The sequence below is a fragment of the Papio anubis genome, chromosome 10 (genome assembly GCF_008728515.1).
Source record: "Papio anubis isolate 15944 chromosome 10, Panubis1.0, whole genome shotgun sequence".
Lineage (NCBI taxonomy): Eukaryota > Metazoa > Chordata > Mammalia > Primates > Cercopithecidae > Papio > Papio anubis.
The window spans coordinates 57172633-57196255 of NC_044985.1; positions in this window are offsets into that span (position 1 = coordinate 57172633).

The window sequence follows — 23623 nt, forward strand, 5'->3', positions numbered from 1 at the left end:
CTATTATCATCCTGCACTTAGTTCTATGCAATGCTTAGAGATTCCATGGGGACTGATCCAATCTTTTTGCTTCCCCTTATTGCTCATTAGACCCTCCTCCAGATATGAAATCTGTACAGGTCTATTTACTTATTTTGGGTCCCAGTCGGACCAGTTACAAATGACAGCCAAGAGCATGACTTGGAAATTTAAGCGCTGCAAGACTGGAATTTCCCCAAATCATAAACAGCTTAAATATTGCTTGAACAGAAGTAATGATTAATTTTATGATAAAAGGAGAATATGGCATAAGAGGGAGGACTTTTCAAAGAAATACACATCAGTGAAAGAAGATGAGTTAAAATAGAAAAATCTGCCCTTTCCATTGGAGCCTTCATTCCAAGTCTCTCTGTCAAAGTGACACTTCCTTTGGATTCATTCAAAGGAGGTATTTTATTTTATTTTTTTGAGACAGAGTTTCACTCTGTTGCCCAGGCTGGAGTGCAGTGGTGCGATCTGGACTCACTGCAACCTCCGCCTTGCAGGTTCAAGTGATTCTCTTGCCTCAGCCTCGCAAGTAGCTGGAATTACAGGCACCTGCCACCATGCCTGGCTAATTTTGTATTTTTAATAGAGATGGGGTTTCACCATGTTGGCCAGCCTGGTGTTGAACTCCTGACCTCAGGTGATCTGCTCACCTTGGCCTCCCCAAGTGCTGGGATTATAGGCATGAGCCACTGAGCCTGGCCCAAAGGAGGTATTTTTAAAAGTCCTTGAAGACAAGAAGCAAGAGCAAGGCCTTTTACCTGCACATATATCAAGTATACTGTGTATAAATAATAGTAGAATTATATATCTTTCTATAGGATTAAAGTCATTGAAATGGGAAAAAAAATCCATGTATCATAAGCGCAAATGTATGTACATTTCTATGCCTACACAAAACCAAAATAATTGTTAAAAATGAGATTCAATAACTCAAACAATCATTTTGATTAATATTTTTTTCACTGAATTGACTGATATTTTGTAGTGACGAGAATGAATTGTGACTTTGTATAGACATTTCATATATGGAACTTGTCCTTGAAAAATCAATTGGTCAGATTTTGCTATAATGGAAGAACAACCTATGTTAGAGATACCGCACATGAACAAATTATTATTCTTTATAGCATACATTGACTAATCAATTTTCCAGGGAGCTACAAAAGTCCTAGATAATATTATTAACTAGTGGTAAATGAAAATGTGTTTGTTTCCAGCTACCAGGGAGGCTGAGCAGGAAGGTTGATTGGGTCCAGGAGGTCAGGGCTGCAGTGAACTATGATTGCACCACTGCATTCCAGCCAGGGCAACAGAGTGAGATGTTGTTTCAAAAAAAAAAAAAAAGAAAGAAAGAAAGAAAATAAAATGTGTTCAAATGTCAAATGTTCGAGTTTCTTGTGCCTTTTATTTCATAATAAGGAGTCCATTTTTTCTAAATGCCAATAAATTACTGTCTTTAAAAACGGAGTACATATTGGATGCTAGCTCCTGACTTTGTTCACTGTTCTTTTCCACATTAACATAAGCTGATCTTTAGATATGAAACACACACACACACACACACACATTCTAGATAGACTTTTGAAAGAGTAATTAAATTGTTATGAAAAGAATGTTGCCCTGAAATTATACTGACCTTAATTTGAAAAAGACAAGGAAAATATGGAAAATGAAAGAGGGAGAAATGGTTAATTTGGTTTATAATCTACAATGATAATAATATGTAATCTTGTGCTTCCAAGAAATTAAAGATTAAAATAATTAACATGGCTCATATATTAATATTAATGTTTTTTCTCAGAGGGCCTCTTTGTCTCAGTGCCCAACATGTCTCCATCCTGACAGAATTTTTTCTGTTGTCCTATTCGGGCAATCAGTGCCTCAATGTCTTTGTTTGTCTGATGAGGTTCTGTTTTCTGAATGGCAAGTTTAGACTTTATATCTTCCACCTGAATTATTACAAGAGAGATTTGGTAATTAAGTTCTAACAAGATTTAAATGATATTAAAAACAGTCAGTTAAAAGGAAACACAGCCTTGGGCTTTGTTGTAAATTTGTATAATTATTTTTAGTCCTCTAGAGGATGCATAATTATATTTCTGTATTTATAAAAATACTGCCTTGGAGGCACCAAAATGAATTTTACTGTATGCTAATTTACATATTAATGTTACTCTTTGTATGTCAAAATTTCTTTGGGTGCATAAAAAGAGATTTTCTAAGGAAATTTGCAAAGTAATCATGAAGAGTGTAAAGTCTTTTGATTGGTAAGTCTGGAAAAACCACTGTTCAGGGAGAAAGTCTGACAGTCCAAGAAAAAAGGAAACTTAAGAAGGCAGACATATAACCTTAAACTTCAAGTTTAATTTTATCTTAACTTGGAATGGGGCATGGTGGCACAGCCAGGAATAATACCCAGTGACTCACCAGGTGCTAAGTGAGACCTGGTCACTTCACCTGCTTCATGCAAGGATCATAGAGGTAGGTACTAGTGCTTATTGTTCCCATTTCAAACATGGGAAGACTAAGGTACAGAGAGATCAAGTTAATGGCTCCAGATCACACAGCTAGCATTTTAACCTAGGCAGTTTGATGCCAGTGCCTCAACCTCATGATTAATTAATAGTTGACCAATTTTCTGTGTTGTTTTCTGAACAGAATCATAGGGAAGCACTAAGGGCCTCTTTGTGCTGTGATGGAGAAACCGTTTTCCCATGAAATCCACACGAGATGGCCGCTAGGTCCGAGTGCAGTACTGGAAACACCAAACAATTCCAGGGCGTGGGCTCAGCTTTCCCTGCATGGACTCTCTTCACTATGTTACAAGCAAGTGAGCTCTCTGCACCAGATTTAAGCTCCTCCAGAGCTGGAACTGTTCTTTGCTTCCTTCTATACTTCTCCCTTAGGGTTCAGAGTTGGCCTGGCTGTTCATTGAAATGGAATTTGGGAGTGAGTCTCAGGAAATGCCTGTGGTCTTTCTATGATAGGTTAATTTTTTGTGTTTTTGGTGGTAAAATATACATAACATAAAATTTACCATTTTAACCGTATTTAAGTGTGCAGTTCAATGGCATTAGATACATTCACATTACCATGTGACCATCACTACCATCCCCTTCCAGAATGTTTTGTGATTCTCCTGCCTCAGCCTCCCGAGTAGCTGAGACTACAGGCACGTGCCACCACACCTGGCTAATTTTTTGTATTTTTAGTAGAGATGGGGTTTCACTGTGTTAGCCAGGATGATCTCCATCTCCTGACCTCATGATCCGCCTGCCTTGGCCTCCCAAAGTGCTGGGATTACAGGCGTGAGCCACCGCGTCCAGCCTGTTTTTTCCCAAAGTAAAACTTGGTACCCATTATATACAACAACTCCCCATTCTCCTCTCCCCACAGTCCCTGGCAACCACCATCCTACTTTCTGTTTCTAGGAATTTGACGACTCCAGTGGAATGGTTAGTATTAAATTGAAGGTAATTTTTACATTTGATGGGATCTCCAGTATTTTTATGCAGGAGACAAGTTCTTCTGTTGGCTTGAACTGTGTTCCAACCATGGAAAGGAAATTGGTGGAGCTAGGAAAGATCAGAAGGCGCGGCTGAGGGTCAATTTCCCTTCCCCTGTTGTTAGAGTCGAAGGATCAGAAGGATTGGTGACAGCCATTGACCATGATGGCACAGTGATGGGCAACTGGGACATCATTGTGGAGGCCAGAGAGGGAAGCCAAGGTGAAGGGTCATCTGGGGCTTATTTCTGCACCCAGGTGAGGCTGCCTACAGGGTGCTGGAAATAACTGGGAAGTCCTATGTGAGGGGCATTTCACAGTGAAACAGCTACACGGCCTTGTGCCATTGTCACTTGGGTTATGCATGTGCTTCTTCATTTAATGCTCCCAACACAACTACCAGTTGGTTGGTTCATTGCTATTTTGTAGGTGAATGTAACGTGATTTAAAAAAAGAGGTCAGGAAACTTGCCCAAAGTTACAGCTTCAAATGGTAGAGCAAGGATCTCAACCCAGATCTGACTCCAAACCCCACGTTCTTTCCACTCTGGCACTCTGCTGCTTCTGGGATTAGTAAGGAGGCTGCAAATCCTGTGTGTATCCTGCCAACTTTTAAGGTCAAGGTGAGAACTAGAATATTGGCCTCTGAGAAAGTGCTCTGAGAAACCTACCACATTGCTCTAGAAGTCTACAGCTTTAGATTGGAAGGGAATGCTCAGAACCATTGTTTGGCCCAACTCCCTCAGGTTGTGGTTGAGGAACCCAGGCTGCCAAGGCCACTCAGAGGTTGGGTCACTGAGGTTGGTGCAAAAGTAACTGCAGTGTCTGCCGTTGAAAGTAATGGCAAAAACTGCAATTCCTTTTGCACCAACCTAATATAACCAGAACTCTATTGCAAGATCCTAGTCTGTGCCTTTGATTATATAACAAAAGAAGAGCATTCAGTATTGGATTCATCTATCTTTGAGGCCCTCTGCTTGCATTTCAACACTCCATCCACAGGAGGCTACTCTGCAGCATCCTGCTTTCAGCTGGTTGTCATTTAACATCTATAAGATTAGCCAACAAGAAAAATGTTACCTTATAATACTTTCAACCCCTTCAAATTCCCTACAAGGAAAAAGTTTCCTACAAGGAACTTTTGCCTTTTAACTGAAGCCTATTAACATATTCTGGATGAAAGAAAACACATTTTATGAGGAGAGAATTACAGGCAGTCGAGTAGTCTATTTTGGGCAGGACTCTTTCTGTAATTGTACTATGTCTGTCTACTTCTTTTTTGTTAGTTTGTTGTTTTTGTTTTAAGACAGGGTCTCCGTCTGTTGCCCAGGCTGGAGTGCAGTGGCCTGATCATAGCTCACTGTAGCCTCAACACCCCCGGGCTCAAGTGATACTCCTGCCTCAGCCTACTGAGTAGCTGGGACTACAGGGGTGTGCCACCATGCCTGGCTAATTTTTAATTTTTTGCAGAGATGGGGTCTGCCAATGTTGCCCAGGTTGGTCTCAAACTCCTGGTCTCAAGCGATCCTCCTGCCTCAGCTCTCAAACTGTTGAGATTACAGGTGTGAGTGACTGGGCCTGGCTTCTGTCTACTTCCAAAGCTGTGCTAAGGAGTAGGAAGGCCTTTGCTGAAATCTCGAATTCACCACTCACTCATTACTTATATGACCTTAGGCTTCTCTGAGTCTCAGTAATCTGCTTTATAAAACATATTATTAATAGCACTTACTTTGGGGGTGGTAAGAATTATATGAATGTGATAGGTAAAGTGACTAAAATAGCTGCTTAATAAATGTTACATCCCTTTCTTTTCTCTCTTGGAATCTATGTGAAGGCCCTTTGTGAAGAGGTGCACCTATTACAAACCCATTGCTTAACCTAGTTCCCATTGTATCTTTCACCACATTGCATTTTATTTCTATTTGCACAGGAGGAAATAGAAGTCTAGGCGTTAGACAGAATGGCCTGGTTTTTGGCTTAGTTACACTGCCCCCAAGTGTGAGTTCCTAAGGACCTACTGCTAGGGTGACCGAACGTCCTAGTTTGCCCAGGACTGAGGGATTTCCAGGACAAGAGAATGCAGGCCTAAAACTAGGAAACTCTCAAGCAAAGTGGGACAAATTGGTCACCCTCCCTACTATATCCATATCTAGATAAAGCCTTCATTACTTTCCTAAAGATAAATGCCTCTGAAATCCCATGCTCATTTCATGATGGAGAAGTAAGAACAGCGATCATTCTGTGCCTGCATAAAAAGGGAGACCTTAATTCAACTGGCAGGGACAGGGAGAATGAATCTAATAAGAAATTGCTGGTAACCATTTTAATTCCATTGAAGTGCCGACAATATTATTTGGGGGTTTTATTTATGGAAATATTAATCACGATTATTTTTTGGCTGTGTAGAGTGTAGTGAAGAATGAACGATTCCTGAATCGAACTTTTCTGTACTATTTGGCTAACTCTCCTATTTATGCAAAATTAAAATTTTGTTGCTAAGATATACAGGACTGTTATGTCACCAAAAAGATCTGATTGCCTGTGCTGCCTCACCACCCCTGCAATTCTAGGAAGTCCTATTTTTTTGTTCACTACAGTTGTCAATAATTTCTCATGTTGCCGATGGGAGATTTAGGTACAAAAGTGTCCATTTCGTGCCATTGGAGTCACAGCCAGGGAAATGGTTTCACTAGACTTGAGGCTTCTTAAAGATGCTGGAGAAACTGTGGAATTGCTTATAAACACTTGGTCTCTTGATAAATGAGGTAGACAAGTATCTGAGAGTTAAGAACTCTTTTCATATTTCATTTTCAAATCTTCTCATTTTCTGGGTCAATTCCCTCTTCAGACATGTAAGTACTGGTAAGGCTGGATAAATGGGAGTACCTGAATGAGGAATAGTTATACTTTCCTATGTATTTTATGTCAGTGCTTTAGGTGACTTCATTTATGCTCTTCTGTGCCAAGGCAATGTAGACACTAGTGAAAGTCTTCACTTGAGCAACAAAAAGCAATCTGGGAGTACATGATTTCAGCAAATTCTCAGCAGCGAATATTTAAACATTTCTTATTTACACATACTGGGGGCCTTGATGATGGACTAGTGGCCTATATCATTTGCTGACTTGAAAGATTTGTGTAAAGACAATTCTAGTCATCAACAGTAAAGATTAAGATACATAAAATGCTGTTGGGGATGGATTTGATTTTTCAGAAGTATATTAGTAAGAAATTGATGCCCTGAGTTTGATCAATAACAGCAATACATGTGCATGCCTGTGTACCCCCTTATTAAACCTGCTGAACTGGGTCTGGAAAACCAATATCTATTTCAAACCACTCAGTGTTAGAAAAGTCTTTCTCAGCCCTGAGTAGGTCTCTGTCAAGCCTGCACAAAGCTCCATATGCCCCAGGATTATCTCTATTCTGGACAGAGCCATCTTGAGGTAATAGATCGTTGGAGCCCTAGGCTTGGTTGATGCATTACTCCAATGTGTCAGAACAACATCTGGCTCAGTTTCTCTATCCTGAAAACCTAGCAACAGCTAACTACTATGATGGATTACATGTGTGGTACAGCCTATCGCGGTAATACATCAAGATATGGCACTCATTTGAAGGTGAATTAGTCAAAAGATGGAGTTCTTGTAAGCTCCAAACCCAACAAAAGGAATACTGTTTAATTACAGAATGAAAGACAAAGTAACTGGCATGAGGGCTACAACTGCCAAATGTGGGGCAGTTTCTAAGATACGATCCACATTAAGTGTGCATCATTACCAGATGAGGTTTTATTGTTGCTCTGCTTTCTTGAGGTGTGATTCATATCTTCCATCAGTACTCCCACTCCCACCAGAGCAGCTGGACTGCAGTTTGGGCATACTTTTTTCATGTGTCTTTGTAAGGACTTTCTAAATCCATCCCTACTATAAATAACCAGATTCCCTCTGTCCTAAGTTCAAGTGCTCTTTCAGTTTCTTTTTCTTCCCTTATACCCCTTTGCTCTAAATCCCTATAGAATAAAATGAAACTATAAAATGAAGAAGGCTGTGCCCTTCTGTCTCTCATGATGTGGTTGAGCTCTTCGGCATCAATTTGTTCAGTTATTCATTTAATAGGACTGATTGTGCATTGGACTTGTTAAGATGTTTCAGTTTCATGTAATAAAAAATTGATTGGTTAAAAAGTGAGGATATTTATTATTTCACATGATAAGACGTACAGAAAAAGCAGTTCCACGGTTCAGTGGTTCAGTGAAGTCATCAAAGATTCAGGTTCTTTCTGTCTTTATGTTCTGTGGTTTTTGTCTTTAGGCGTATTACTTCATGGTTGCAGGATGGCTGCTGCAGTTCCAGCCATCACATGTAGACATAATAACACTGATCAAAGGAAGACACAGAAGAAGGAACATTCTCTTATATTCTTAAGAGTGAGAAAAGCATTCTTAGAAACTCATAGCAGACTTCCCCTCAAGTCTCACTGGCCAGAATTGTGTCCTTTACCATGTCCAAATCACCACTATAAGGAGAATGAGACCCTACTCCCTGAAGTACATGGCTGCTTGGCAAAGCGTGGATAAAATGGAGATTTTGGAAACAAGGAAGAAGAGGAGTGGTCATTTGCTGTTCAAAAATTAATGATGTCTGGTTGTTCTGCCTATGGAGTAGCCATTCTTTATTCCTTTACTTTCTTAATAAACTTGCTTTCACTTTACTGTACGGATTCGCCTGGAATTCTTTCTTGTGAGAGATTCAAGAACCCTGTCTTGGGGTCTGGATTGGGACTCCTTTCCGGTAACATCTTTTGGGTGACCACGGAAGGGACAACACTGAGGAAACTCCTGAGCCAAAAGCTAACTTTGGATAAGTGGTGGGGTCCGGTAACATCTTTCTGGTGAACCCCAAAGGGACAATACTGAGGAGACCCCCAATCCAAAGGAAAAACATCTGGGTGCACCAATTGCCTGACTTTGGGTAAGTGGGGTGCATTTACCCACGTAAAGGATGGGATTGGGTTAGAGGCCCAACTTAAGGAGGTTTGAGCTAGTCCTAAGACAGAGTGGGTTAAAGGCCCCACTTAATAAAAGGCAAGGACGCTTGACCGAACTTGGGTTCGAGGCTCAGCTTAGGAAGGTTAGAGTCCTTCCTAAGACTTAGGGGGTTAGACGCCCCTCTCAGTAAAGTCCCTCTCGACTAAGAACTAGTTTGGCAGTACAGGATGTAAACTGCTATTCTCTTTGGATTAATTTGCCCTGCACTCTTTGCTTATAGCTATGGGTGGCAGGATTAGGCATGTACAGGATCATGGGACATGGAGAGCTTTTTCTCCCCAAAGGAAAACTTGAGAGCCGATGTGGCTACTGGGAAAGACCCCTTTGTGACTGACGAGTGGCTGCCTGAGCTTTTCAGTGTGGCTGGGATGGTTGGCCCTTTCTCCGGTCTCCGTGAGCTGCTAGCCATCCCCATCCTGCCAAAGGCAATGCTTTTCTCTATCTCTTTTCTACCTTTTCTGTTAATCAGGGCGACCATCTTGCCCAGAGACCACAGGTTGAAACTCCTGGTCGGAGATTGGATTAACAAAGACAGGGCCCAACCGGGGCAAGTTTGAGCCTTACCAGTTTGATATTGGGTCCTAAGCAATTGGGTCCTAAGCAGAGTGGCTAACGTCTATGTTTTGTCACATGTATTTTGCTCGGGCCAGCATGGAAAGGAAAAATTTTCCTTTGAGTTGTGGCTTGGCCCCGAGAGCTGTGGTGCAGCCAGCTGGGTCACTAAGGCTGTTCAGGTAAAGGGAACCCAGAAACCTGGCATGCTGGCAAAAGGGTAAGAATTTCTTTCTTTTTTTTTTTTTTCTTTTTTTTTTTTGAGATGGAGTCTTGCTCTGTCACCCAGGCTGGAGTGCAGTGGCACAACCTCGGCTCACTTGTAACCTCCGCCTCTGGGTTCAAGTGATTCTCCTGCCTCAGCCTCCCGAGTAGCTGGGATTACAGGCACGTGTCACCACGCCCAGCTAATTGTTGTATTATTATTATTATTATTCTTATTTTTTAGTAGAGACAGGGTTTCACCATGTTGGCCAGGATGGTCTCGATCTCTTGACCTCGTGATCTGCCCATCTTGGCCTCCCAAAGTGCTGAGATTACAGGCAGAAGCCATAGCACCCGGCCAAGGGTAAGAATTTCTTACCAGTAAGACTTCTGGTTTCTCTCTGTCTCTCTCTCTCATGTCTATGTGCAAACTAGTTGAATGAATGGTAAAAATCGCTATCTCCTCTGTAAAGTTTTGATTAATGGAAAAAGGATTTGTGAGGCTAGTCATAAACTGCAGTGAATTTGGTGTGCTTTGTGTGTCTTTCTGTCATAAAGAGGAGTACATGGGCTTAGGACCCATGTACTAAGACAGAACATAGGCTTAGCACCCCATAAGCTGACCATTCAAGACAGCCCCGCAAATTGGTTGTCATGTCCTTGGGAGCTTGACCATGTAACCATGTGGCAGTACTTTCTCTTGGTCTCTGCCATGACAGTGGTGGCCTGGGCTCAGGGTTCAATTCCTGGCTTAGGGAATGAGTCCTTTATCTTCTGTCTCTCTGTGTATTTTTATGTGTTGTGTAGATGATATAAAATAGCTTTAATTGGTTTTAAAATAATAAATGCTTAAAGCAAATATTTCGTCAGGAAAGTAAAAAGTGTAATTCCTTTTAGTTCATGTGACTTAAGTAATCTTTGGGAAATAAAAACAGTTCTACATGCAAGCTGTATAAGGACAGTGAAATATGTTTTTGATAAAAGAGTGTAAGAAGTCATGGGAGTGTGGATTTCTTGCCTAAGTTTAGAGGGTTAAAGGATTGCTTTATGTTAGGAAAAAGCTAACTGTTTGAGTAAGTTGAAAATGGTTCTTGAAGGGTTAATCTTGTAAAAAAAATTCTATGTGAACATATTGGCTAGAAGTAAATGGGTATTATTCAGTTTTTGTGTAAACTGAACATTAAAAGCACAACAGGTTTGGCTGGGCATGGTGGCTCATGCCTGTAATCCCAGCATTTTGGGAGGCCGAGGCTGGTGAATCATGAGGTCAGGAGATTGAGACCATCCTGGCTAACATGGTAAAATCCTGTCTCTACTAAAAATACAAAAAATCAGCCTGGTGTGGCGGTGGGTGCCTGTAGTTCCAGCTACTCAGGAGGCTGAGGCAGGAGAATGACATGAACTCAGGAGGCAGAGCTTGCAGTGAGCCGAGATCATACCACTGCCCTCTAGCCTGGGCGACAGAGTGAGACTCCATCTCAAAAAAAAGAAAAAAAAAAAAAAGCACATCAGGTTTTTCTGAGAGCACCACTCTGTTCTTTAACAAAAATTGTAAAAGTATAGAAGGTTTGTGAAAATCTTACCTTACGGTCATACTGATTAAATTGAACAGATTTGTCTATAAGATTTTATTAAAAATTAGATTTAACATTAGTAGTATACTAATGTAAAGGTGAAATTTGGCTTATTTGATATTAAAATCATACAGGAAGCATTGTCAAATGTGAAATGGTGTTTGGCTTTCTTTGGGCTATATTTGTATAAATATGTTATTGGTATGTGTTCTCAAATTATGGAAAACTCATAATCCTGATATGACATAGTGTATGTTATTAATAACTATAATTTTTATGCAAAATTTTGTATGCCACAGAAGTAACCAAATTTTGTTATCATTTGTGGTTTTAATAGTGACTGTCCTAAGGCTTTTTATCATCTACAGACAATTATTGTCTTGTTTTAGTCCTCTTCAAAACATGGTTTATAATCAGCTATAAGACTTTGACAGATGTTCTTAAATGCAGGTTTCTGGTGACTTTGGAGATTATGATGTTAGAATAGGGACAAAACTTTCAGAACTCTCATGGAGAGCTGGAATGTTGATGAATATCAAACAGAACAGGAGTAAACTGCATGGACTGAACTAATAGAAGACTAAAGTAATCTTTTTAACTTTGCTTAAAACGTTGCTGATCCTTTGTTTTTTCAGAATCAAGAAAACTTTTGAGCTATTTACAGCTTTTAATAATTGAGTAAATTAGACTCCTGTGAACAAAATTTAGAGCATGTTTGTTTCTTTCTACCCGATTTCTCCAGAATTTGGAAACTGCATTTTTAACTTATGGCAACATAGTTATTTGCATAAGTGTAATAAGAATCAGTTTTCTTTTGCGCAATTGGAGAAACTGATTATTTTACCAAGCTTTGACTGGAATGGTATGCTTTCCTTTAAAGGATCAAATTTGACTTCTAAAGCCAATAAAAGCCCCTTTGGAAAACTGGCCTCATACCTTGTCTACACAGTCTCTGTACAGGGTTCCTGACCTATGGTAAGTAAAGAATGTCACTTTCTGGCAGGCCCAGAAGCCCCAAGTTGTCTTGGGACCTCAAGAAGAGAGGAATTTACCAAACTCATAGGTATTTGAGGGTACAAACTGATGGCAGATCTCGGCTTTAAAAAGTCTTATCTGAGATTCCTTCTAAGGAACAGAGTTCCATCAAAGCCAATTTGAAAACAGTTTATGTGAAAAATTACTCTTGTTGCACTTTATACAAATAATCAAGCCAAGTGTAAGACTAAGGCTTCCTTTTGCAAACAAATCAGTCTTACCACGACTTGTCTTCAGTGAAAATGGGAAACTGGAGAGAGAAAAAAATATGTTTCAAAAACTATGGTACACTTGTTATTAAATTTAGTCTCATCAGTTGTTTTTAAGGTTTTTTTCCTACAATTTAGACTGACTGACCACTGACCAATCAGTGGTCTCTGACTGCAGCTCAGAAGAAACAAGAGGGATGGGTAATGTAAAAATCTGAATCAATATTCTAATTCTGGGCACATATTGGCATTGGCTAGCAACCCCATATCAGCTTGGTTTCTAACAATTACCCAGTTCACGGAAAGCCTTCTTACTACTTGGAATAATTCTATTTATTTTGCTTTACTGTTATGGAATATATTGCTATTGTACTCTGTGTAGCAATGCAGGATGATCTCACCTCAGTGATCTCTCAAATTGAACACTTATTAATCTTCCAGATACCATCTTCTTTTGGAATTCAAGAACTGTGAATGGCACTCACCATACTGATGCTTTCTGACTGAGCTCCTCTCTACCCTAATTACATGAGACCCTAATAGTTAGGCAGGAATATCGTCACTCCTATTCATTACGAAAAAATTACAGAAGATGGATCTTCATTCCTTTGCAACCCTTAGGATTAAGGGTTCTCTTATAAAAGGGAGGTGGGGAAATGTCAGAGGTGTTTGAACCAGAGTGCCTCCACCTTGAACAGGTGTTAGGTAAAATGAGGCTGAGACCTGTTGGGCTGCATTCCCAGACGGTTAGGCCTTCTAAGTCACAGGACAACATAGGAGGTCGGCACAAGACAGAGTTCATAAATACCTTGCAGATAAAACAGCTTGCAGTAAAGAAGCCACCAAAGCCCACCAAAACCAAGATGGTGACAAGAGTGACCTCTGGTCGTCCTCAGTGCTATACTCCCACCAGCACCATGGCAGTTTACAAATGCCATGTCAATGTCAGGAAGTAACCCTATATGGTCCAAAAAGGGGAGGCATGAATAATCCACCCCTTGTTTTAGGATACAATCAAGAAATACGATAAAAATGGGCAACCAGCAGCCCTTGAGGCTGCTCTGCCTGTGGAGTAGCCATTCTTTATTCCTTTACTTTCTTAATAAACTTGCTTTCACTTAAAAAAAATTGATAATGTCTGCTATAGGTTTCAGCCCTGAAGTCCAGGTAAAGTCTTTCTTTAGATCCTTGGGAGTGCCTGGAGGGCAGTTTGCTGTAGGCAAAGTTATGCACTACCCAGATCCCTCCTTTAGGAATAAAGAACTTGTTCTACCAGCTACTGGGCAGCACCAACTGTCAGCCCTCTGCAGAAGAAGGCTGCCTTGCCCAAGGTCATGCCCTTTCCAAGGTCAGCCTGCATTCAATGACTGATCAACACAAAGATAGAAAGGTCTGGTCCCCTGGCTACACTTGGAACAACTATAAAGGGCCATTTGTCTTCAGGGCTCCTGGTCACTAAGGATTTCCCTATACCTGCATCATAGCTCAGTGTCTCCTTTTGCCCAATCCCACTTCTTCCCCTCCCACCACAGGTGTTGGTCCCAAGAGCACTCTGTATTAAAAATCATGTTTGCTGATCTCCATGTCAGAGACTGTTTTCTGGGAAATCTGCAACACAGGGTTTCTGACCTAAACTTAATGTTTCTGACCTGAGTCCCTTGAGACTTTTAACACCAAACTACCCAGAGAGATGGCCAGTTTTTCATGCCATACATGCAGTAATTTGGAGTATTTCAAACAAGTGGAGCATTCCTGAAACAACCGAAAAGTCTAATCTGCTAAGAAGATTCTCCCCACACCCTAATAATAATAATAATATTAATAATTTATTACTCACTAGGGCTTTCTAAGGAGGAGCAAAATGTGAGAACTCATTTAAGCTTAGAGATTGGCCAGAAGCATATCTGTGTTTCTGCTGCTGCCCTGAGAAGTAGATCAACAAATAGGTCATTGCCTATGTGGTATATCATGACAGCACTCTGGTCCTTGCTACTCAAAGCAGGGTCCGTGAACATGCAGCATGGACATCACCTGAGAGTTTGTTAGAAATGCAGAATCCGGGCCACATCCTTAGAGCCACTGAATGAAAATCTGCTTTTGAACAAGTGATTCACATGTGCTACTTTCCTACCTTCCCTCCACCAGCTAAGCCAAAAAGATTCCCTGCACTTAGTTACCACAGGCCCTGAATTTTTAGTATTACTGTTATTACTCTTGGGTTTGGATACTTTAAAAAGATTACAAATGTTTTCAAGGCTAACATATGCATTCACTAACACTTTATTTGAATTAGTTTATCCAAGTAAACCAGGTTTCTTGAGTATTAGCTCTGTGCAAGGCTCTACGCTTTGTCAGACTTTTCTCCTCTTCAGGGGCATCAAAAGGCAGTTGACCACCTAATGGAGAAGGAAGGCTAGACAAGAGGCCCCAGGGTGGAAAGGTGCTGTGGGAGGCTCCAAAGTCAAACTTCACAACTTCCCTCAAGGACAGAAAAGTGTTTGATGCTTCTCATTGGTGAAATCTGCAGGCGTGAACTCCTAACCACAAGCACCTTTTGGCTCATGGAAGCATTCAGCTTTCTGCTTGTTTGATCATTAAGTTGAAAAAGGCAGATCATGGGCCAAGTTCTCACTGACACCTCATTTCAGGGAGGGTGTGAATGGTATCTGGCATGGGAAACAGGCAAAATGACTTCAGTTTAACTATGGAAGGTATAGTGAACATTCAGTACAGAAGCAGGCAGAACAGTTCTGCTGCCGCCAACTGTTTATCGGGAATGGTGGCCACGGGACTGATGCTACTGCCCTCCCCGACAGCAGTGACTCAGAGGCATGTGATGCACTGAGGCCAGGGCGATGGCATTGAGCACTTGCTACAGGAAGGCAGGTGAGGGAGGGTTCTGGGGGGCAATCTCTAGGACCCTCAGCAGTGGTCAGTGAGAAAATAGCCAGGCCCAGTGTTACAGGAAAGGGTCCCGATCCAGACCCCAAGAGAGGGTTCTTGGATGTCATGCAAGAAAGAATTCAGGATGAGTCTGCACCGCAAAGCAAAAGCAAGTTTATTAAGAAAGTAAGGAAAAAAAAGATTGCTGCTCCATAGACAGAGCAGACTCGAGGGCTGCTTGTTGCCGATTTGTATGGTTATTTCTTGATTATATGCTAAACAAGGGGTGGATTATTCATGTCTCCCCTTTTTAGACCATATAGGGTAACTTCCTGATGTTGCCATGGCATTTGTAAACTGTCATGGCGCTGATGGGAGATAGCAGTGAGTAGAGCAGTTGAGTGTCCTCAACCAGAGGTCACTCTCGTGGCCATTTTTGGTTTCTGTGGGTTTTAGCTGGCTTTTTTATTACAAGCTGTTTTATCAGCAAGGTCTTTATGACCTGTATCTTGTGCTGACCTCCTATCTCATCCTGTGACTTAGAATGCCTTAACCATCTGGGAATGCAGCCCAGTAGGTGTCAGCTTCATTTTGCCCAGCTCCTATTCAAGATGGAGTTGCTCTGGTTGACACGCCTCTGACACCGGGTCCCAGAAATCTCCTGCCAACTGAAGGGCCTTTAGGACATATGCCACTCTGAAAAAACATTGCATTTATGGGGCCCCTCACTACTTGAGATCCCACGTTTTAAGGGTCTTATTACTTGGATCCTGAGGGTCTTGACCCCTCCTGGATCCTTCTCCCTCCCAAATTCATGGCAATACCAACTCTGAGAGTAATTCACTTTGTCTTAGTTTCCTTATCCATAAAATGGGCATAACTGACTTCACCCTGATGTAAGTTTCTCAAAACGTAAAGTATTCAAAAGAAATTTAAAAATTTCGATGTAAGGGTCTTATTTTTCCATTAGTAGCCAGGAAGTTAGCAGGAAGGGCAGCTAGGAATGAGGGTGATTGTTGGTAAGCTAGGAAGTGTGACCCTGATCCCTAATAGAGAGATCCCAAGCACTATGGCACCTGAAGAGTACTAGAGATAAGTCAGGGGCCCAGGCACCTTCTATTAATGTATTACTGTTCCACCTTTCATAGTGTGTTACCCTTATGGGCATGTCCTAAGATGGTGTCTACCACATGTAGCCAATGGGAGGTAGAAGGGAAGGACATGTTCCTTTTTTTCAAAGGCACAGTCTATAAATTGTGTTAATTGATTCCACTCATATCCTACAGACCAGAACTTACACACATGTACATCTTTACCTGTAAGAAAGGATGAGAAATGTAGTCCTCTTTTTCTAGGAGGCCATGAACCCATCAAAAACCAGAAGTTCTACATCTTTGAGAGAGAAAGGTAAAAGTGATTTTGGAGGACAGCTAGCAGCCACTGCCATAGCCAGTCCAATTCAAAATAATGAGACCATGTGAGAAACAACCAAAGAGAGAACAAAAACACATCTTTTTCTCATTCCTCTCTTTCAACAGCTCCTAACGAGTATGTAAGCCTGGATGACAGGACTCTTTCAGAGTCCAAATAAACTTCTTTGCATAATTCATTCCATTCTGTATTTAGAATGACAGAAAAAGTCTTCTCTTCTAGCATAATCTTAACATCAAAGTAAGATTATTTCTAAATGGTAAGAGTAAAAAATTCCCTGGGTGACAGGACAAGATGCTCTTGGAACTGAATTGGTAAAAGAGAGTGTAAATGAGGGTGTTTGAGAATTGGAAAGTAACTGCTACGTCTTCCTCTTTTAATTGTTCTCAGAAGGAGAAAAATGGAAGTTAGTGTTCCTCCAAGATCATACTTAAGCCAACAGACACCATTATTGAGTCACAAAACTCTAAAGTTTGAGTATGGTTTGTGCTCCATAGAAAAGTGAGCAGTCGTGGTAAGACATTCTAGGGAGTGGCAATTTGGGGAATCTGACACTTGGCCACCAGCAAAGGCGGCAGGATTAACACAGAGGTTCTAAAGAAGATATTGACAGTTAGCTTTGAGACAGATGTCACTTACATTGCTGTGCACAACAGGGAGAATGATACAAAACAACATGATTAATAACCAGTGGGGTCTGAATCACTAGGGGCCTTTACACACACTTTACAAAGATGAACAAAAGCTTCTGCTGTAAGTAATGCAGTTTTAGCTGTGAACATTGCTGGGCATGTCCTTAGCTGTGGCAGCACATTGCTTTATTGTTGTTGGAGATTTTGCTGGGGAGATGAAGCAGGGGGAGAAACAAAAGAGACACAGAATGAAGCAGATGAATATTAGAGTTTTCATGTTTGGCTCATAAAGACACAGTGCATATGGGTCAATCATGGAAGTATGCAAAGCAAGGATAAAGCCCCTGGGTTATTGGCAGGGAGGGAGAGAAGATGGCAATTATTGAAGCTATTTCATCCTTTCTGGCTATCTTTTAGGGCACCATTATGAATACTAAATGACTTTCTATAAGACACCCATAGTTTATTCCTCTTCTCATCTGCTTGTATTTTATAAGTCGGGGAGCTCACCAAGAATAAATATTATACCAAGGTAAAAGACAATTATTGTGGAAACCACAAAGAACCACCATAGGTCATTTGATGAATTTCCAGAGAAATGATATACATGGTTGAGCATTTAATCATACCTGGTAGTGTATTTTTCACCACTGAGCAACATGTTGCCCTAAGAGTCAGTCTTGCTTATGTGACTATTTTGGATTTAGTCTTAGCCCTTTCTATTGTTTTAAGGCACGTAGAGATTTAATGGAAATAGAAAGACTCTTGGAAGTTGGAGGGTGGGGTGCTGCCACTGTAGCTTCCCAGGGAGGAGACAGGCTGATCAAATACATGTGAACTTTTCCAAGGGCCCCCCATCTGTCTCTACCCCTTCGCTCCTCCCATATTTAAAGGGCACTGACATGTGTCACACCTTGGGGAGACAGAGTTGAATAAGCTGTTGTCCATGTCCTCAGCATATTCAGTCAAATGGAGAAGAGAGACCTAGAAACAAACATTACAATACACTGAACAATGGGCAGAAGGAACGATGTACAGAATGTTCTCAAAGCACAGAGGATGGAAGGGATGGCTGAACTACCTGTCTTCGGGAGTGACATTTGGGCAGAATTTTAAAGCACAAGTGAGAATTCTCTGGGTGGGAACTGAGAGGTCTCTTCTGGGAAAAACGAAGAGCAAGTAAAAAGGTTTAAAGGCTTGAAACAGTAAGATGTATTAGGGGAACGTCACCCAGGCCATTGCAAATCGAAGCAGGACATGGATGGAAGTTGACAATGAGGCTGGCAAGGGACCTTGATTCTCTGCTAAGCAATCTGGGTTATTTGTTTTTAGATTTATGGGTGTTAGGATTCTGGTGGAGGGCGGCGGTCGGGCTGACTGAGTCCCTGAGCAGTGGCAGGTGGGCACTGCTGCTCACTTCCCAGCTCAACCCACTGGGATCCTAGCAAGCCAACAACGGGGGCCACTGATGACAAAACAGGAGTTCTAGAAAAGAATTCCAAGCCAAGTACTGGTAGGTGGCCACTGGTCTGGTGACGCAGAAAACAGTTGCTGTGCACATCAGTCAGGGGCCCACAGGAGGGTGAATCCGCGCCAGATAGTCAAGGCAAAGAGACTTATATGAAAGACTCCCTCAGAGCTGTGAACAGGCAAGGGATATGGAGCTCTCAGAAACTGGCCACAGCAGGAACTATTCCGTGGGCTGAAGAGGCAAGGGAAGGACATCATTAGCAGAGTGAAGTGAGGAGCTGCCCAGAAGAGCTGTAGTCATGGAGTGACAGAATTAGTGCCACAGACATAACCCAAAGCAGGAAGGAAGTTGGGGAGAAAAACCCCATCTCTTTCCCCAGGCCTTTGATCCCCTGCTGGTGCCTCCATTGGTCAAACCCAACCAGAGCCAGCTGATAAGAAAGTCCAGGTGATACAGTTCATGGGCCCTCAGTACAGAGCCTAGAGAAGGGCAAGGAAGGATGAAGAATGAAGCTGAGTTGGGAGCGGAGGCAAACAGAGGATAGGTGATTCACTGCTTATCTGCTCTCTTCCCCCAAAGACCTTCAGGGATGGGAAATTGACTCCAGTGGTCATCTTGGTCCTTCTACTTTTTTCATCAATTGATCCCATACAATATCTGTTTTAAATCTTTTTGTTTGTATGCCCCTGTGAGAATCTGATGAAAACAATGGGCCCTTTCTTAAACACACACACACACACACACACACACACACACACACACACACACAAATAAATAAAACACATATGGATGAAATTTGCATTCAATTTTTATATCCTCTAGAATCTTGTGACTCAGAGTGGTCCATGGGCCAGCAGAATCAGCCTCACCAGGGATTTTCGAAATGCAGGCTCTCAGGCCCCACCCAAGTTCTACTGGATAAGAATCTGCATTTTCATAAACTCCCAGGTAATTTTTATGCACCTGAAAGTTTGAGAAGCACTGCTCTAGGAGTCATTGGAACCCAGATTGATCATGGCTGGTTGAGTGAATGTAGTTATGTCAGTTTAGGATGTAGGTTTAACCACCAATAGAAGAAAATCCAGCCAAACAACTGCTTCAACAAAATAGAGGTTTTGTTTTTCTCACATAACAGGAAATCCAAAGAGAAATCCAGTTCAGGGCTGGTGTCCTGATTGCCCCACTCCCTAACTGAATTTCCACTCAGCCATTTTTAATCTGTGGCTTTTGTCTTCAGGGTTGCCAGATGGGCTCTAGAACTCCAGGCAGCATCTTTGCATCCTAGGCAAAGGGCAGAGGATGAAAAGAAAAAAACCACTGAGCCCATGTAAATATCCTTCCCAGAGCTGCCTCCTAGAAACTCCCGCTGGCCATGATTTCAAATAGCTGCCTCTGGCTGAAAGCGAAGTTACAAGATGGAGTTTTTTGTTTTTTGTTTTTTTGTTTTATTGCTTTGTTGTTGTTGTTTGTTTGTTTTAACTACTAAACAAAATAGGATTTATGTGGGAAAGAAAAAAGGGGGAAATTGATATTGAAGAGGCAGTTATCTGAATCTATTATCATATAACATAATGAAAATTATTAGTTCTGAAAATGTCATTCCATCTTGCATTGCTGATGAAAACCTATTACGTGCATTCTGTACTTTGGAATCTCCTTTAGTAAAATAAGGGGAATTCAAAACTTCTTAATGGGGACAAAATAGAATATAGAAATAGAGAAGTGGGAGATAAAATTAAAAACTGATCAATTTGGGCTTCAGTTGTTCATAATTGGTAGGAATTTCTCTGGTTTTAGAACTGAAATAAACTTTTTTCCTATAAAGAATAACTGCCTAAGTAAAATAGAAATATACCTAAGAAGACAATTAAAGGATACTTTATATTTTTTAAAGAAATTGTGCCCAAGTTTCATTTGTGTGGGCTTTTATGTCTTTTTCTGGAAAGAAGGTCTATCGCTTTCAACCTACCCCCATTAGTTAAAAACTGCTACTTTAGAATTTTTGTTTACTTTAGAATTATTGTTTACAAGCAAATGACATGCTAATTCCATATCTGCATTACTTGTTTTTTTGAAGATTTTAATTTAATTCAATTTTTGTTTTTTTGAGACAGAGTTTCGTTCTTGTTAACCAAGCTGGAGTGCAATGGCATGATCTTGGCTCACCCCAACCTCTGCCTCCTGGGTTCAAGTGATTCTCCTGCCTCAGTCTCCCGAGTAGCTGGGATTACAGGCATGTGCCACTATGCCCAACTAATTTTGTATTTTTAGTAGAGACAGAGTTTCTCCACTTTGGTCAGGCTGGTCTTGAACTCCCAACCTCAGGTGATCCACCCGCCCCAGCGTCCCAAAGTTCTGGGATTACAGGCATGAACCACTGCGCCTTGCCAATTTAATTTTTAATTGACAAATAATAATTGTACCTATTCTTAGGGTACATTGTGATGTTTTGATACTTATCATGTATAGTGAGCAGATCAAAGTAATTAGCATATCCATCATCTCAGACATTTATCATTTCTTTGTGTTGGGAGTGTTCAATATCCTCCTACAAGCTATTTGAAACTGTGTAGTATATTATCATTAACTCTATTCCTCCTACAGTGGTATAGAACACTAAAGCTTGTTTCTCCTATCTAGCCATAATTTTGTATCCTTTAACAAATCTCTCCCTCTTCCCCTTTCCCCTACCCTTCCGAGTCTCTATTTTACTTCTATGAAATAAACTTTTTTAGCTTCCACATATGAGTGAGAACATGCAGTCATAATATCCTCCAGTTTCATCCATGTTGCTGTGAATGTCAGGATTTCATTCTTTTTTGTGGCCGAATGGTACTCCATTGTGTATATAAACCACGTTTTCTTTATCCAGTCATCTGCTATCACACTTGGCCTTTACTGGGTTCTTACTGCAGGTACTTTCAGAATTCTTGTAACCCATTCAGAGTAGTATATACTATCTAAAAGAAATAAAACTCTGACTTTTAAAAATATTCTGCATTTCACAATTTTTTTACTAATTCAGACAGAATCTCTCCAATTAATCTAAATTAGTAATTTTTACTGGATTCAAGTAGCCAACTTCTCTATGATCTTTGAACTGGTATGGTTCAAAGATAAGGTATGGTCTGTATGGTATTACACAGTATTGTCTTAAAAGTCACCCAGATACAGCTGGATACTAAGGAAACATTAGACTTGGATTAATGTTCTGGATTCTAAAAAAAAAATTGCTCTCAAAATACTTTCAATGTTTTGTTAGCCTCCATGCAAGGACATTTGAAAATGGTTTGGGTCTTGTTTGGGAGGTGTTTCTTCTCTGAGGAGTAAAGGTCCCAGCTAGACCCTAAAGGAATCTTAAGCATGAGAGTCAGGCTCAGCTGACAAAAGCTTTCGGAAAAAGACTCTGCATCCAGGACTCAAAAACAGGCTTTTGATCATCAGCTTTTGGAGCCAAAAGGACTCACCACAACAATATCACGAGACTTTGGGCAACAGGTGTGTTCCAAGATATGTGTGTATTTTTGTCGTTCTGTGGTTTATTTTGCCATCTTCTCAGACTAAGAATATAGAGAAGTACTTAATTGGGTGACTCCACTATGGTTAGTAGTTTCATTCATTCAGCCAGTGTTCATTCAACACTAGCTATATCGATGTCTCTCTGCTTGAACCTGGTAGGAGGAAGAGAAGATGCGCAGACAGCTAAGGGGCATGCATAGTCCCTGCCTCCAAGTGATGTACATGTACAGAACTGGTCATGCATAACTGATATACACTAAACGTTAAATATTTTGCAGATGTGTAAAGTTTTTCCATTCTCCCTAGAAACCCTGGTCTAATGCTGAATACATAAAACAAAAACCTATGAGATTTTGATTCAGCTTTCTAGTTTATAGATACGTTGGAAAAAGGAGATAGAGGAGATAGCCAATATTGAACCCCTATTAGTAAATATTAGTAACTGCTGGTTTTAAAGAATCTGTACTAAATACAGTCATCCCTCAGTATCTGTGAGGGATTGGTTCCAGAACCTCCTCTGCATATCAAAATTCAAGGACATTCAAGTTCCTGATATAAAATGGCATAGTATTTGTATACAACCTAAGCATATTATCTGTATACAGTCACACATCACATAATGACATTTCAGTCAATGACCAATTGCATATACAATGGTGATCCCATAAAATCATAATACTATATTTTTATTGTACTTTTTCTATGTTTAGGTATGTTTAAATACACAAATACTTACCATTGTGTTAGAGTTGCCTTCAGTGTTCAGTACAATAACATGCTGTACAGATTTATAGCCTAGGAGCAATAGGCTGTATGGTACAGCCGAGGTGGGTAGTAGGCTATACTATCTAGGTTTGTGTAAATACACTCTATGATGTTTGCACAGTGAGGAAATTGCCTAAGGACTCATTTCTTAGAGCACATCCCTTTCAGTAAGCAATGCATGATTGTACTTTAAATCATCTCTAGATTACTTAAAATACAAGTAGTACTACTATGTAAAGAGTATTTACATATTGCTATGTAAATAGTTGTAATACTGTATTATTTAGGAAATAATAACAAGAAAAAAATCTGTAAGTGTTCAGTACAGACACAATTTGTTTTTCAACTTCTTTCAATCCTTGTTGGTTGAATCCATGGATGTGAAACCCACAGATATGGAGGGCTGACTGTATTTACCAGGATATCTTTTCAAATCTAAATAAATTCATCAAGTTTGTGCAATCCAAGTAAGTCTACAATATTAATGGTCAGTTCAGCTGTTTTTGGACAGCTGGATTACAACTTTTGAGAACTATACTACTCATTCTTATCATACCCAGCTAAAACAGAGTTGCAAGTCCAGGAAGAAAAGCACTCAGGACACATACCATTGCTTCAACAATGTACTTCTCTGCAAGTCTGACTGCTGAAACTGCTTGCTGTAACCTGAAACCAGTTTTACCTCAGGGCTACTGAAACTACCTGCTGCAATCTAAGACTAGTTTTGCCGACCACTACAGTTCACCAATCAGAGCTTGCCAGCTCCC